The sequence below is a fragment of the Panthera onca genome, chromosome D2 (genome assembly GCF_046562875.1).
Source record: "Panthera onca isolate mPanOnc1 chromosome D2, mPanOnc1 haplotype 2, whole genome shotgun sequence".
NCBI lineage: Eukaryota > Metazoa > Chordata > Mammalia > Carnivora > Felidae > Panthera > Panthera onca.
In genome coordinates, this window is record NC_138349.1 from 5,997,384 (window position 1) to 6,011,918 (window position 14,535).

Below are 14,535 nucleotides of genomic sequence, written 5' to 3' on the forward strand. Positions count from 1 at the left end.
ATACATTTATTTTGAGAGAGAGAGGAGGGGCAGAGAGAGAGGGAGAGAGAGAATCCCAAGCAGGCCCTGTGCTGTCAGCACAGAGCCCAACATGGGGCTCAATCTCACGAACTGGGAGATCATGACCTAAGCCAAAATCAAGAGTCGGACACTTAACCAACTGAGCCACCCAGGCGCCCCTAATACTGCATTTTTATAGGTGTGTGTGTGTGTGTGTGTGTGTGTGTGTGTGTGTTTTCCAAACTAAGAAAAAGGTAAGGTATCTCGCTGTTGTTTTCATTGGGGTGAAATTCTCATAACAAAAAAATGTATCCATTTTAAAGCGTGCACTGCATGAACATTCACGATGTTATACAACCACCACCTCTCTCCAGTTCCAAAACATTTCGCCACTCCCAATGAAAGCCCTTCCTACTCATACCTCCCCCCAGTTCTTAGCAACTACTGATCTACTTTTCATCATCGTGGCCTGACCTATCTGGACATTTCATGTAAAGGGAATCATATACTATGTGATCCTCTGTGTCTGGCTCCTTTTACCCAGCACGATGTTTTCGAGGGTCATCCATGTTGTAGCATGTGTCAGCACCTCATTTCTTCTCACAGCTGAATATTTCCGTTGTATCTAGGTACATATATATATACATATATATGTATATATATAATATATATATATATGTATATATATAATCCCTCGTGTAATGTACAAATTTGTTTATCCATTCGTCAGTGGATATTTGGGTAGTTTCCACCTGTCGGCTATTGTGAATAGTACTGATACAAAGGTTTGCATACAAGTGTTTATCTGAGTACCTGTTTTCAGTTCTTTTGTGTGTGTGTGTGTATCTGTATATGCATACATAAATGCATGCATGTGTATACATATATATGATAACATGGTCATATGGTAATTATGTTTAACTCTTTGAAGAACTTCTAAACAGTTTTCCATAGCAGGCATACTATTTATAGTCCCACCAGCAATGTATGGGAAGTTTCATTCCTTCCCATCCTTACTACCACCAATTTTTTTCTGTTTTTTTTTTTTTTTGTATGTTTGTTTTGTTTTAGATTTAATTATAGCCACAGTAGTGGATATAAAGTAGTGTCTTACGGTGGTCTTTATTTGCATTTCCCCCATGACTGAGGATGTTGAGATTCTTTTCATGTGCTCATTGGCCATTGGATAGTTTCTTTGAAGAAATGTCTGTTCAAGTTCTTGGGCCATGGGGTTGTTTGCCTTTTTGTTGTTGAGTTGTAGAGTTCTTTATATATGCAGGACTCTGGATCCTTATCAGGTATATGATCTGCAAACATTTTGTTCCATTCTGTAGATTGTCTTTTCACTTTCTTGATGATATCCTTTACTGCAGAAGGTATTATTTTATTTTCTTTAAACATTGTTTTAATTTATTTTTTCTCAATTGCTAAAAACCTCCGGCACCTTTTAATTGAATATTGCCCCATTGTATTTGTTTTTCTGTGAAATCCGTGTTCAAATCAGTAACTCACTTTTATAAAGTATGTTCTTCTAATATAATCATAGAAGTTAATATTATGTCCTGTGTATGTATCCTTTTAATGTTTCTTCTAATCTGTTGCTTGTTATTTAATTTTTTTTTGCTTGTCATTTAATTCTGTATGTAATAATATTCGTCGTATACAAGTTACTCATTATTTTACACTTTGGCTATCTATCTTTTATGAGCTCTGGATATTTTGTCTTCTTTAAGAGGACTTCCAATATTATAAAAAAATTCTTGGGGCGCCTGGGTGGCTCAGTCGGTTGAGCGGCTGACTTCGGCTCAGGTCATGATCTCACGGTCCGTGAGTTCGAGCCCCGCGTCGGGCTCTGTGCTGACAGCTCAGAGCCTGGAGCCTGTTCCAGATTCTGTGTCTCCCTCTCTCTGACACTCCCCCGTTCATGCTCTGTCTCTGTCTCAAAAATAAATTAAAAAAAAAAAGTTAAAAAAAATTTTAAAAAAATATTCTTTTATTTTTTTTTAAATTCCACTTTTTGTGTTTACACTTTTGATCTATTTTAAATTTAGTTTTGTGAATGGCTTTATTTTTTTAAAGGATTTTTAAGTAATCTCTACCCCCAACGTGGGGCTCGAACTCATAACCCTGAGATCAAGAGTCACACGCTCCACCAACTGAGCCAGCCAGGTGCCCCATGAATGGGTTTAAATACGGACCGTAGCATTATTTTATCCCTAAATGGATTATCAATACCAATCCTAGTCCCTTTGATTTGTAACATCTTGTTGATAGTACAAGGGTGTCTGACTTTCTGTTTTATTTCACTGATCTGTCCATCTTTTCCTTTGCTGAGACCACACTGTTTGAATTATTAACACAGCATTTGAATAAGTTTTGATACGTATTATGGCAATATTGCACTTTTACTATGTATTATCAAAATTGACTTGGGTATTCTTATGTATTCTCTTTTCCACATACATTTATGAATCATGCTTTGAAGTTTTATCTAATATTTATTTATTGTCCATTTTTAATTAAGTTTAGAATATATAAATTAACTTGGACAGTGTTGACTTTACAATTTTGACCTCTTCATCCGGAAACGTGTGCTTCCTCACGCACCTAGCCTTTCCTTTGTCTCCTCGAGTATAATTTTAGGATTTTCTCAACCTAGGTGTAGCAGATTTCATGTTAGATGCATTCCTTTTCTTGTCAGTGTTAATTTTTTTCTCCTGATGATTTGTAATTGATTATTGCTGTTCTTTGTGATGCTTGGAAGTAGTTTTTGATTGTGCTTTAACTACTCAGCTCTGCCATTGGTTCTAATGGTTTTCAGCTTAGACCCTTGGGTTCCCAGGTGGACAATCACATCGTCTGAAGTTGTGAGAGTTTTGTCTCTTCCCTCCTTATCTTACTGTGTCGGCAGCGCCCCCGCGATCTTGGGAATGCTTGCCTTGTTCCCAGCTCCTAAGGTTTCCTTGTCTGGAACTTCATATTTTATCATAAGAAATCTCTTTTTTTTTTTTAAATTATGTACTTATTTAATAAGTACATGCTGGAGAAATTTAATTTGTAAGCTTTTCCAAATATAGTGGTCTTAGAGATTTTGCCCATTTTATAAAAATCACAAAGTAAAAGCATTATATTTCTTCTGCTTCATTAAAACATTTTAATCAAATTTTAATATTTGATCATTTCCTGGGTGCTATATTTACTCAACAAATTTATTTCTGTAGCAGTTTGGCTGAAGGTCTGTGTGACTGGAAGAATCACTAAAATGTGTTTATTCAGGGGCGCCTGGGTGGTTCAGCCGGTGAAGCGTCCGACTTCGGCTCAGGTCACGATCTCGCGGTTCGTGAGTTCGAGCCCCGTGTCGGGCTCTGTGCTGACAGCTCGGAGCCTGGATCCCGCTTTGGATTCTGTGTCTCCTTCTCTCTCTGTTCCTCCTCACTCACACTCTGTCTCTGTCTTTGTTGTCTGTCTCTCTCTCTCAAAAATAAATAAAGATTAAAAAAAATTTTAAATGCATTTATTTATATGATTTGACCCTTTACATAATGTTGTAGACGGAGGCGACTTCTTTGATGGGAAACCTTCACCAGGTCATGAAATGCTACTGCAGAGACTCCACAAACAACAAAGAATCCTTCTACGCGGGCGCACACACACACACACACACACACACACACACACCCGCCCACGCGGTTAGCTTTCTGAACGTGGTGACCTTGTTGGGGATACCAATTCGCCATCACTTGCCTGTGGTAATTTTAGCCCCTCTCTGTCGTGGAACAGAGCCCTACTGTGGGGTTTTCCTCTATTCACCAAAGTTTGCTTTCCCTGGTAGATGTTTTGCTGTCCGTGGCAAATGCACGAACCCAAGCTACAGTAGAATTGCTGAGTGTTGCAAATGTGAGAAAATACTTTCGGAAGTGCCCTACTCTGCCACCGCGGTGGGAAGGTCCCTCTGGACCACCTTGCTCAGTGCTGGGACTGCAGGGCCCGCTCCGGGCTCTTTCTCCCCGTGGCCCTAGAGACACAGAGGTTTAATGAAGTTCAAGGCTAACTTTGCTCCCGGCTCATCTTGCTACAGCAGAAATCTCTTGCCCGTCAGCCAAGGACCATTCTTGGCTGGAGCTCAGCTGGCAATGTGCCTCCCATCGACATGTTAAATATTTCACAGCCACCTTGGTCTTCTCAGGTTTCCCTGTCCTGGTTCGCAGTTAGCCTCGCTGTTAGTTACTTCTGGGGGAAGCCCCGGTCTGCGGGGTGAAGGAAGCTACGTCTAGAAGGAGCAGAGGGAGAACAGCAAGGAGGTTCAGAGCGTGGTCTCCCGGGGCATCTGACTTGAGCGGGAATTCCAGTTCCTGCACTTGGGAGCTGTGGGGTGTTGGGCAAGTTCGCACCATTTCACCAAGCCCCGGCTTGCTTGTGTGCTAACCGTGGTGAATCAGACGTGGGGAGCCGTGGGGGCTCGATGAGAAAGGGAGTGACACCCGTAGCAGCATATGACATGTGGGGAATCGTAGTAAGGGTCTCCTGGGACACTCAAACAAAGGACTACACACAGAGTGGCTTAGACAGCAGGAACGTATTACTTTCCAGCTCCGGAGGCCTGACATCCAAAATCAACGTGTCACTGGCAGAGTTGGGTCCTTCTGAGACTGTGACGCATGGACGATCCGTTCCGTCCTTCTCGTTCCCCACTTCTGGTGGGTTGCTGGCCGTCTCTCATTTCTTGGCTCATTCATGCATCACCCTGCTCTCTGCCTTTATCTTCACATGATCTGTGTGTGTGTGTGTGTGTGTGTGTGTGTGTGTGTGTGTGTGTGTCTGTGTCCAAACTTCCCCTTTTTATAAGGATACCAGTCATATTGGATCAGGGCCACCCTACTGATCTCATTTCAACCCAATCACCTTAGGACTTCAACATAGGTATTGGGTGGGGGGGAGACACCATTTAACCCATGACAATATTCAATAAATCTTTTCGATTTCAAAAAAATGTTCAATAAAGAATAACCAGTTGAAACCTGGAGAATTACCTCCAGATGAAAGAGACCACGATTCTCTGCTGAGCCATGCAATTTCTTGAGCATCCAGAGAATTCTTCAGACAGAAAAAAAGTACATTTCTGTTGCGTTGAGTTGCAGGAGATTTAGGTGGGGAGGAATCGGGGGATCTTCATCTCAGAGGGAGACAACCCGGGAAGCCTGGACACGAGGTTTGTTGGCTCACTCTGTGGCACTACCGGGGAAAGCCCCGGGGGCGGAAAGAGAGGAGAGAGGGGTGCTCCCTGCAAAGCGCTTTGCTGTGGCAACTGAGGCAGTGGCTGTGTCTGTTAAAGATGCTCAGTTTTCACAAGAGCCAGGTAACTGGAGGGCATTTTGGGGGGCCGGGTTGCTAGGCGACAGCTTTCTCCTTTCCTGGGGAAGGTATGAAGCATCCTGTTCCCCTTGTTCAGATGTCTCTTCTTTGGTAAAGGCTGGATTTAGAGACTCGGTGACATTTTAGAACTTTCGGTGGGAGGGGTGGCGGTGAAGGGCGGGGGGGGGGCATGCATATATGTAATCAGTTAACAAAATCTAAACAGAAAGCCCTCCTGTTGGAAACGACGCGGCTGACATTGCCTCTGCTGCTTCTTGGCTATTTTTCTTATTGAATCGTCTACGAGCATCTGGGTTGTCTGACTATTTGGTCCTCAGCAGAAGTGGAAGTTAAGGATCAATGGACTGCCAAGTTTAGGTGCGATATCAAGCCTGGCTCCTTTACTTTCAAATTTCAAGTGCTGGTGATAAAAAAGCAATTACCTGTTATCTTTTGTTGGAAAGACAGATAAGCACCAAACCCACTTACATTTCTCTTTATTTTTACGTCCCTCTGTTTGTTGAATGTCAGGTGTTTTTATTCTGAGGACTTGGCAGGAGAATGGGTGACTTGCCAGATCCAGCCCTTGGAAGCTTTGTTTCAGGGGAAACGCGAGGCTGGTGATCCAGGACCCCAAGTTTCCTCACCTGGCCAGACTTCTTGCTGCAGGATTTTCGGGGCTACCTTTGAGCAGCAGACATTTTTATCAGACTCGGGCAGGGCGCTGAAAGAAGTCAAGGGCATTTTTGTCTGTAAGAACACAACTCTGGCTTCATGCGTCGTTTTGCGGTGGGCGGGCTGAGTGTGGAGGGCACAGGTGGAAGCCAGTGCAGCCTGGTGGGGGAGCTTTGGGGTGACGTCGGGCAGGACGGGCTTCGCATCCCTGCCGCGCTCAGGAAGCAGGAGCAATCTTCACTCTTTCCTGAGGTCTCGGGCGGAATCAAGGCTGGCGCAACGAGATGGGCTTCGGTGTCTTTGCCCAAGAGCGTTTAGTGAACGCTGCCTCAAACCACCACCGCCCCAGCCGCCCCTTTCCCAGGTTCAAGGTTGCATCACCGCCCCCGCCCCCCCGCCCGCATCCATCGATGGAGGATGTTCTGTGTCCCACAGTGGGACCGCTTGTTCCAGACCAAAGACCGGGTTCCTAGGTCAGTGCCCACCGACTCCCAGGGCCGCACCCCTGAAGGGGCCCCTTGGGGAGCCCTTGACATGCAAAGGGTGAGCTTCTCTCGTAACCGTGTGCCTCCGGTAGCCCAGATGGCTCTTTAGGGCTTGCAGCTTCGTTCCACACCAATGGGAGCACGAGTGGGAGTCAAGATCCTGTTCCACCTGTCACTTACTCGTGGTCCCTGCAGTGACAGCTCAGATTGTTCTTGGAGAAGAGGAGCCCCTAGCAGGGATTACAGCGTTCGTTCCTCATGCGGGCTTGAGTCGGTGCACACTGGAGGTTTGAGGGCAGGTATGCCGCCCATGGGGGTTTGTATGGCTCATGGTGGTCCAGGCCCTGCCCCCCTAACACGGAGGTTCTGAGGAAAATGAAAAAAAAAAAAAAAAAAAAATATATATATATATATATATATATATATATATATGGAGAGAGAGAGAGAATCTGAATCCCTGCTGCTGTGGGTTTCAATTGTAAATATTTTCTCACCGTTTCCTTTACATCCATGGATTTTGAACAATACGACTGGATGTGTAAAGGTCTGAGCACAGCTTCACGTTCTGCAATCTGGCCACAGGAACCTATGAGGAACGTCTGAGAGGTTTGGAGATCTGTTTGAAAGCTTCCTGGGTCCGACGTGAAAATACACAGCTCTTCGTGGGAGCGTGACCTCAGGTGCTGCGAGCAAGCCACCTGGGCACCCGTTCCTGGGCGAGGTGGGGGTGGCCGGTTTCTGCTCCCAGGGAGCCGATGCAAGGCGGGGGGGGGGGCGGTGGTGAGTCCACAGAGACTCCCCACGGCCAACAGCCCCGTGCAGACCCTGCCAGGTGTCGAGAGGCAGCACCGTGTTCCCACCGTGTATGTGTGGCAGGTGGACGGGAGCTCGCTGAGAGTCTCCAGCTTCTCCAGGAATGTCTCCGATTCTGTCAGTTTGCTGGGGGAGGAGAGAAGCCGAGTGAGAACATGACGGGAACAAACAGACCTGGAATTCATTCTAGCGGTTTCGATCTTTCTCAGTAGGAAAATGAAGGTTGTAGGGATCCTGGGGCATCATCATGTTTTCTTCCCTTGGGGGCGAATGAGGGGCCCGGGAAAGCCATCTCTGGAGACATCACAAAAGGGCTGCCTATGTCTCCTGGGTCCTGGTTTATGACACCGGTGACTGACACACCCGTGAAAGGAGGGACCGCGTATCCCAACCACGGCAGCGGCCTCTGTTGGGGAGGACGCCTTCCGGCCAGACCCAGAGGACTGGGAGAATCGAAGAGGAACATGCCTCGTGACAACTGTAAGGGCAGGCGCCGTGGAGAATGGCAAATGTGACACCAAAGGAAAGGAAATGACAGGGAAACTCTCCAGCGACAAGACCAGAGAAGCGCTGAAGGGAGGCCTGCGCTGGAAACACGGGTGATCAGGTACCACACAGAAGTGGATTTTGCCCAAGCAGGTGGACCTGGGAGTCCCATGGGGGCAGGAGGGCCGGTGGGACAGGACTTGCACCCTGGAGGTACAGTGCGCAGGTCTTCCCCAGGGAAGGGGATCTCGTGGGGGCAAGAAGGAAACCCCTCGGCAGGAGGGGGGCACCGTGGCTCGTAGCTCTAAGCGAGGGCATGAGGAGGGAGAAAGACCAGAGGCTGCCTGCTCACAGAGAATCGTTGCATTTCTCCCTCCCTCTTCTTTTTTCTTTTTAAAACATGTTTTATTTTCCATTTTGAGAGAGAGAGTGTGAGTGGGGGAGGGGCAGAGAGAGAGGGGGACAGAGCGTCTAAAGCCAGCTCTGCGCTGACCGACTGTCAGCGCAGGGCCCGACGCGGGACTCGAACTCATGGACCACGAGATCACGATCTGAGCTGAAGTTGGGCGCTCAGCCGACTGACCCCCCCTCCCCCCAGGTGCTCCTTCCTCCCTCTTCTTTAGATGCAGAACCACCCTTGGGGGTTCTGGTGTAATCTGGTCCCACCTCTTCTGGGGATCCTGGCCTCTCAGGAGAGGTCCCACGTGGACACACCGATTCGGGCCCGCCCCCGGAGAAACAGGTGCTTGTAATGGGGCCCAGGTGAGCAAACTTTTCATTCGCTCTTCCACGGTGACAGGTTGACTTTGCTGAAGTCACAGTCGCTCTCAGGTGCTCCGACGTCCGAGCTCATTTCTCATGGCTTTGTCTCCCCAGGAGCCAGATCAGGCCCTTGCCCCTGGGAAGCCCATCCATCCGGGCCAGCAACCGCTGACCGCTACCAGAGCAGCCGGTTTGTTTTTCTGGGGGCAGAAGCTTCCAGAGGGAAATAGTTTGAGCTGGGCCTTACATGATAAGACAGATTTGCCCTGGGTTGAAAGGGACTTAACTCCAGAATCACACTATTGGGTTCTGGGTTTATATGAATGGGGTTTAGCAATACAGTGGCAAGTTTTTCCTTCCTTCCTTCCTTCATTCCTTCCTTCCTTCCTTCTTCCTTCCATTCTTCCTTTCTTCCTTCTTCCTTCCTTCTTCCTTCCTTCCTTCCTTCCTTCCTTCCTTCCTTCCTTCCCTTTCCTTTTCCTTTTCTTCCTTCCTTCCTTCCTTCCTTCCTTTCCTCCCTCCCTTTCTTTCTTCCTCCCTTCCCTTCTTCCCTTCCTTTCCCTTCCCTTCCCTCCCCTCCCCTCCCCTCCCCTCCCCTTCTTCCCTTCCCTTCCCTTCTTCCCTTCCCTTCTTCCCTTCCCTTCTTCCCTTCCCTTCCCTCCCCTTTCCTTCTTCCCTTCCCTTCCCTTCTTCCCTTCCCTTCCCTTCTTCCCTCCCCTCCTCTTCCTTTCCCTTTCCTTCTCTTCTTCCCTTCCCTCCCCTTCCCTTCTTCCCTTCCTTTCCCTTCCCCTCTCTTCCCTTCCCTTCCTTTCCCTTCTTCCCCTCCCTTCCCTTCCCTTCCTTTCCCTTCGTCCCTTCTCTTCCTTCCCCTTTTCCCTTCCCTTCCCCTCCCTTCCCTTCTCTTCCCTTCTTCCCTTCTTCCCTTCCCTTCCCTTCCCTTCCCTTCCCTTCCCTTCCCCTTTCCCTTTCCCTTCCCTTCCCTTCCCTTCCCTTCCCTTCCCTTCCCTTTTCCCTTCCCTTCCCTTCCCTTCTTCCTTCCCTTCCCTTTTTCCCTTCTCTCTCCTTCCCTTCTTCCCTTCCCTTCCCTCCCCTCCCCTCCCCTCCCCTTCCCTTCCCTTCCCTTCCCTTCCCTTCCCTTCCCTTCCCTTCCCTTCCCTTTCCCTTTCCCTTCCCTTCCCTTCCCTTCCTTTCCCTTCCATTCCCTTCCCTTCCCTTTTCCCTTCCCTTCCCTTCCCTTCCCTTCCCTTCTTCCTTCCCTTCCCTTTTTCCCTTCTCTCTCCTTCCCTTCTTCCCTTCCCTTCCCTCCCCTCCCCTCCCCTCCCCTTCCCTTCCCTTCCCTTCCCTTCCCTTCCCTTCCCTTCCCTTCTTCCTTCCCTTCCCTTTTTCCCTTCTCTCTCCTTCCCTTCTTCCCTTCCCTTCCCTCCCCTCCCCTCCCCTCCCCTCCCCTCCCCTTCCCTTCCCTTCCCTTCCCTTCCCTTCCCTTCTTCCCTTCCCTTCCCTTCCCCTCTTCCCTTCCCTTCCCCTTCCCTTCCTTTCCTTTCCCTGTCCCTTCCCTTTCCCTTCCCTGTCCCTTCCCTGTCCCTTCCCTTTCCCTTCCCCTTCCCTTTCCTTTCCCTTCCCTGTCCCTTCCTTTCCTTTCCCCTTCCCTCCCCCTTCCCCTTCCCTTCCCCTTCCCCTTTCCCTTTACCTTCCCCTTCCCCTTCCCCTTCCTTTCCAGAATGCTTGCTTTGTGCTCACTCTGTATATGAGTCCTGACTCCACTTATTGGGGGCTGACCCAGGGTGACCCAGCTTGGATGGAACCCAGTAAAGGCTCCAGCCTCAGGGTCTGAGAGTTCCTGGGGCCAAGGCAAGTGCTGATGAATGGGACAAAGATGTAGCCGTGACGCCAGCCCCTGGGAGGGGGGCCTCGGAGCCCAGCTCTGTGACTTCTTGGAAGGGAACGTCTGCAGTCACTAGCAGCACCTGCTCCCCCAGTGGTGACGACCAGAAATGTCTCCAGATAGTGCCAAATATTCCTCAGGAGGCAATTAGCCCAGCTGAGAACCACTGGTCTGTGTTTAGGAGGGACACTGATTTGTAGTTTTCATACCTCCTCTCTATGTTTTGTAACGTCTTTATCAGATGTTACTGTTAGTCTGTGGTAGGTTGTGCTGGCCGCCTCTAATTTCCCAAGAGTCTCGTAGTATTGGCCTTATCTTTCTTCTTGAAGTTCATCTTTGCGATATATGCCTACAGGCTGCCTGAGCTAAGATTTGATTTTTTGCTGTCTCATCCTGTTCATTGTTTCCAGTGAAGCCATCGGTGCCTGGAGTTTTCTTTATAAAAAGGTGTTTTTAATAATGACTGAATTCCTATAAGAGCTATAGGACTCCTAAGACTTTCTGTTTTATCTTGCGTCAATTTTGGTAAAGTCGTATTTTTTAAAAGCAATTTGTGCATCTTTTCTGTGTTGAATTTATTCCCATAAAACATGTTCATTATCCTTTTCATGCCTGTCGTCTTAACACCTCTTCCATTCCTGGAAGTGGCTACTTGTATGTGTTTTTCATGGCTTTCTTGATTGGTTTTGTTAGTTTTTCTTTCCCTCAAAAACCCCAGTTTTGGTTTTGCTAATTTTTCTTTCATTTTTTTTTCCTGTGCTTTCATTCATTTCTTCTCTTATTTTCATTTGCTTTTTGTCATCCATGTTAATGTGTGCAGCTGTCATTTATTTATATTCACTGCTGGGCTGTTGACTCTCTCACTATTTATAAGTTCTCCTATCAGAGTACATTGTGGTTGTTTTCAGGATTTTGTCATTAAGAGCAATGGTGCTGTGGACAGTCTTGGAAATTCTGGTGTCAATGAGCAGGTTTCTTATACACACACCATATGTCATTTATTCTAAGACACATAATTTCTTATATCTTAATGTGTCTGAAATCGGAATGTGTCTTAAAATTCCTGGCATCTCAGAGCATAATTGGAAGCTTTTTCTTTCGTGGTGATACATAAGAGAATGGTACATCTTATACTCAACGAAGTGCTGAATTTTGATGAAATACTATAAATCAGAACGAGATCATCTTCACCTTCCCTAGGTCACGGTCACAGCGGTTGTGTCAGCAGATGCTTGTCTGCCAAATATGGGAGTCTCTGTTGTCCTGTGTCTTTACCAATATTTAGCATTGTTATTTTTTACCAGTTGGGTAGATATGAACCAGTCTTTTATTATGATTTTATTTCCATTTCTCTATTTACTTATGAGGTTATTCAACGAACAGATATATGTATCCATATCTATCTATTCAGTTCGGTTGTTCCCTGAACATTCCTCTTCTGAGAAATGTATGTTCTGTCTTTGCCTATTTTTTCCATTGGGTTGCCAGTCTTCCTCAAATTAATTTATGGAAGTTTTTTTTCTTCTTGTTATACTAATTCTCTGGGGGGTTGCAAATACCTTATTCTAATTTATAGCCTCCTCTTTTTATCACATCTATCAGTGGTCAGAAGTTCTTAAAAATACTTGAATTCATCAAACTTTTATTTGGTAATGTTTGCTTTGGGGACATTTTAAAGGTATCATGTCTTTCCCAAGGTCATGACTGTTTTATCTCTTAACAGTTTCAAAGCCTTACCTTTCCAATTTAAGTTTTTAGATTTGTGGGCATGGGAGGGTGTAGGGAATGGATTTTGGTTTTTAAACTACTGACAACTAATTGTCCCAGCATCGTTTATTATGGTTTGTTTTTATCCGTGCCACCTCATTATTTTTCACATTTCATATATGGGAGCGTCTCTTTCTGGGTTCCTTATTCTTTTCCACTAGTCATTTTTTTTGTTTATTCCTATAGCGATGCACTGACATTTTCTCTACATTTTTAAATTTTGATGTCTGATAGGGAAAATTCCTCTGCCCTGACTATTTGTGTGTCTGTCTTCCAAAGGCAGCCTATTGATAGCCCTGTCCTCTTAGGTTTGACATCTCCCCTCACACACACAAAGAGGCTGGGGTCATCTGGGCATCTTAGAGAGTCCCACAGGAAGCTGGGCATCGACAACTAGGTGCTTCTAGAAGCCTCCCATCCCAGATGGTGGGAATATTCTCTTAGAAGGACTTGAGAATCTAACCTGATGGATGAGGTTGGGATTGATAGTCCATTTTTCAGATGAGGAAGTTAAGAAAAGGAAATGACTTTTTCGGTTCACATGGCTAGTCCATGGTGAATCTGGCCTTCAGTGCAGGTCAGTTTCATGGGTTTCCACTGCCCTCTGCACAAAGCAGGGTTTCCTGTGATCGTGCAGCCCCAACTTAGTCGGGTTAAGTTGTGCATCTCATGCCCAGACGAGCTCCTCAGTGTTACCCTTCATTCGGTCTCAGGTTCAGCCCCACCCGGCCCCACCTGACCTGTTTTTCAAGAAGCTGGAGCTGCTCTGCTTTTGCTCTTTCTGCCCAACTACCCTTCTCATTTACGTCTCTAGCCTATTTAGAAAAAATATCTGCTCTTACGCTTCTAAAATTCCCTTAGATTGGTGTGTTCTCCCTCTCTTTGCTCAGACACCTAAAAGTGCTAAATCCTGGTGTTTGCTCCTTTTTTTTCACCTTCCTAAGAGCCGGTGGACCCACGGCCGGGTGCCTCCTTAGGCACCGCTCCTTTGTGTCTCTGTGCAAGTAGAGAGAAAGGAAAGGCTATTCCGGGGAGCCGGCAGGAGAGCGGTAATTACTGAAGCTAATGCTTCAGCTCTCTCTAAAGTTCAAGTTCATTAGTGAAACTTTATCTTGTCATTCTAGTTTCTGGTTTCTGATGAGCTGGTACTTATTTTGCAATCAAGAGTAAAAATGTTGAATTATAATAATAACTAGAATCATTAACTTTTGCTAAAATGTTAAGCTGCATATAAACTCCACGCGGGCAGAGATGTTCTGTCTATTTTGCCCATTGCCGTGACTTCAGGGTCTACACTAGTGCCTGGCACAGGGTTGGTGATACATAAATATTCCCTGGAGAAATAAATGAATTTTATCGAGTGCTTTCTATATGCCAAGCCACATCCTAAGGGTTTTCAGTGTGTCTTCTCTCTCACCGCTCATAATAACCCAGTGAAACAGATACCATCATCCCTGTTTTGCAGATGGGGAAACTGAGGCACAGAGAGTTCGGGAACTTGTCTAAGTCACAAACTTTTTTGTTATTTATTTTTTATTGAAGTATAATTAATATACAGTGTAATGTTAGTTTCAGGTGATTCAACAATTCTATACATTACTCAGTGCTCTTCACGCTAAGTGAGGTCTTAATCCCCTTTGTCTATTTCACCTACCCCCTACTCCCCCACTCCCTCTCTGCCAACCACTCATTTTATGTATTTAAGAGTCTGGGTTTTTGTTTTTCTTTTCTCTTTTTAAATTTTTTTAACATTTATTAATTTTTGAAAGACAGAGACAGAGTGTGAGCAGGGAAGGGGCAGAGAGAGGGAGACACAGAATCCGAAGCAGGCTCCAGGCCCTGAGCTGTCAGCACAGAGCCCGACGCGGGGCTCGAATTCACAAACCGCGAGATCATGACCTGAGCCGAAGTCGGCCGCTTCACCGACTGAGCCACCCAGGCGCCCCATGTTTTTGTTTTTCTCTCGAAGTTACACATTTTAAGTGGTCAAACTAAACTCAAGTTCTTATTTATGGAACGCCAAAGGACCTTCTCTTAGCTTCCATGAAATAATGTCTCTCTCACTGAAGGTCCATTAATGTGAAACCCTGTCTATGGGAGTCTGAGAATCACTGTTGTTCAGTTTACACATTTAGGGGGGTGGGGGAAAGGGAGGCATCATTACACATCTTTTTCTTACAGTTGCTATAAATAGACTAGTAACCCAATTTAAAAACGAGCAAAGCGTCTGAATAGACGTTTCTTCAGAGACATACACCGACAGCCAACAATCACATGAAAGAGTAGACAATATTTTAGTCATTAAGAGAATGC

General features: G+C 46.2%; 1 protein-coding gene and 1 long non-coding RNA gene across 2 annotated transcripts in view; both read left to right on the forward strand.

The window, feature by feature from the left end:
- The window catches only part of CD2H10orf90 (chromosome D2 C10orf90 homolog), a 270,251-nt gene that overhangs the window by 161,751 nt on the left and 93,965 nt on the right, over positions 1–14,535 (forward strand).
- LOC144613210 (uncharacterized) overlaps positions 7,799–14,535 on the forward strand; it is a 28,929-nt gene continuing 22,192 nt past the window's right edge. The window contains exon 1 of the long non-coding RNA XR_013550593.2: positions 7,799–7,932. This is a non-coding gene — a long non-coding RNA (uncharacterized LOC144613210). The remainder of the gene's footprint in view (positions 7,933–14,535) is intronic.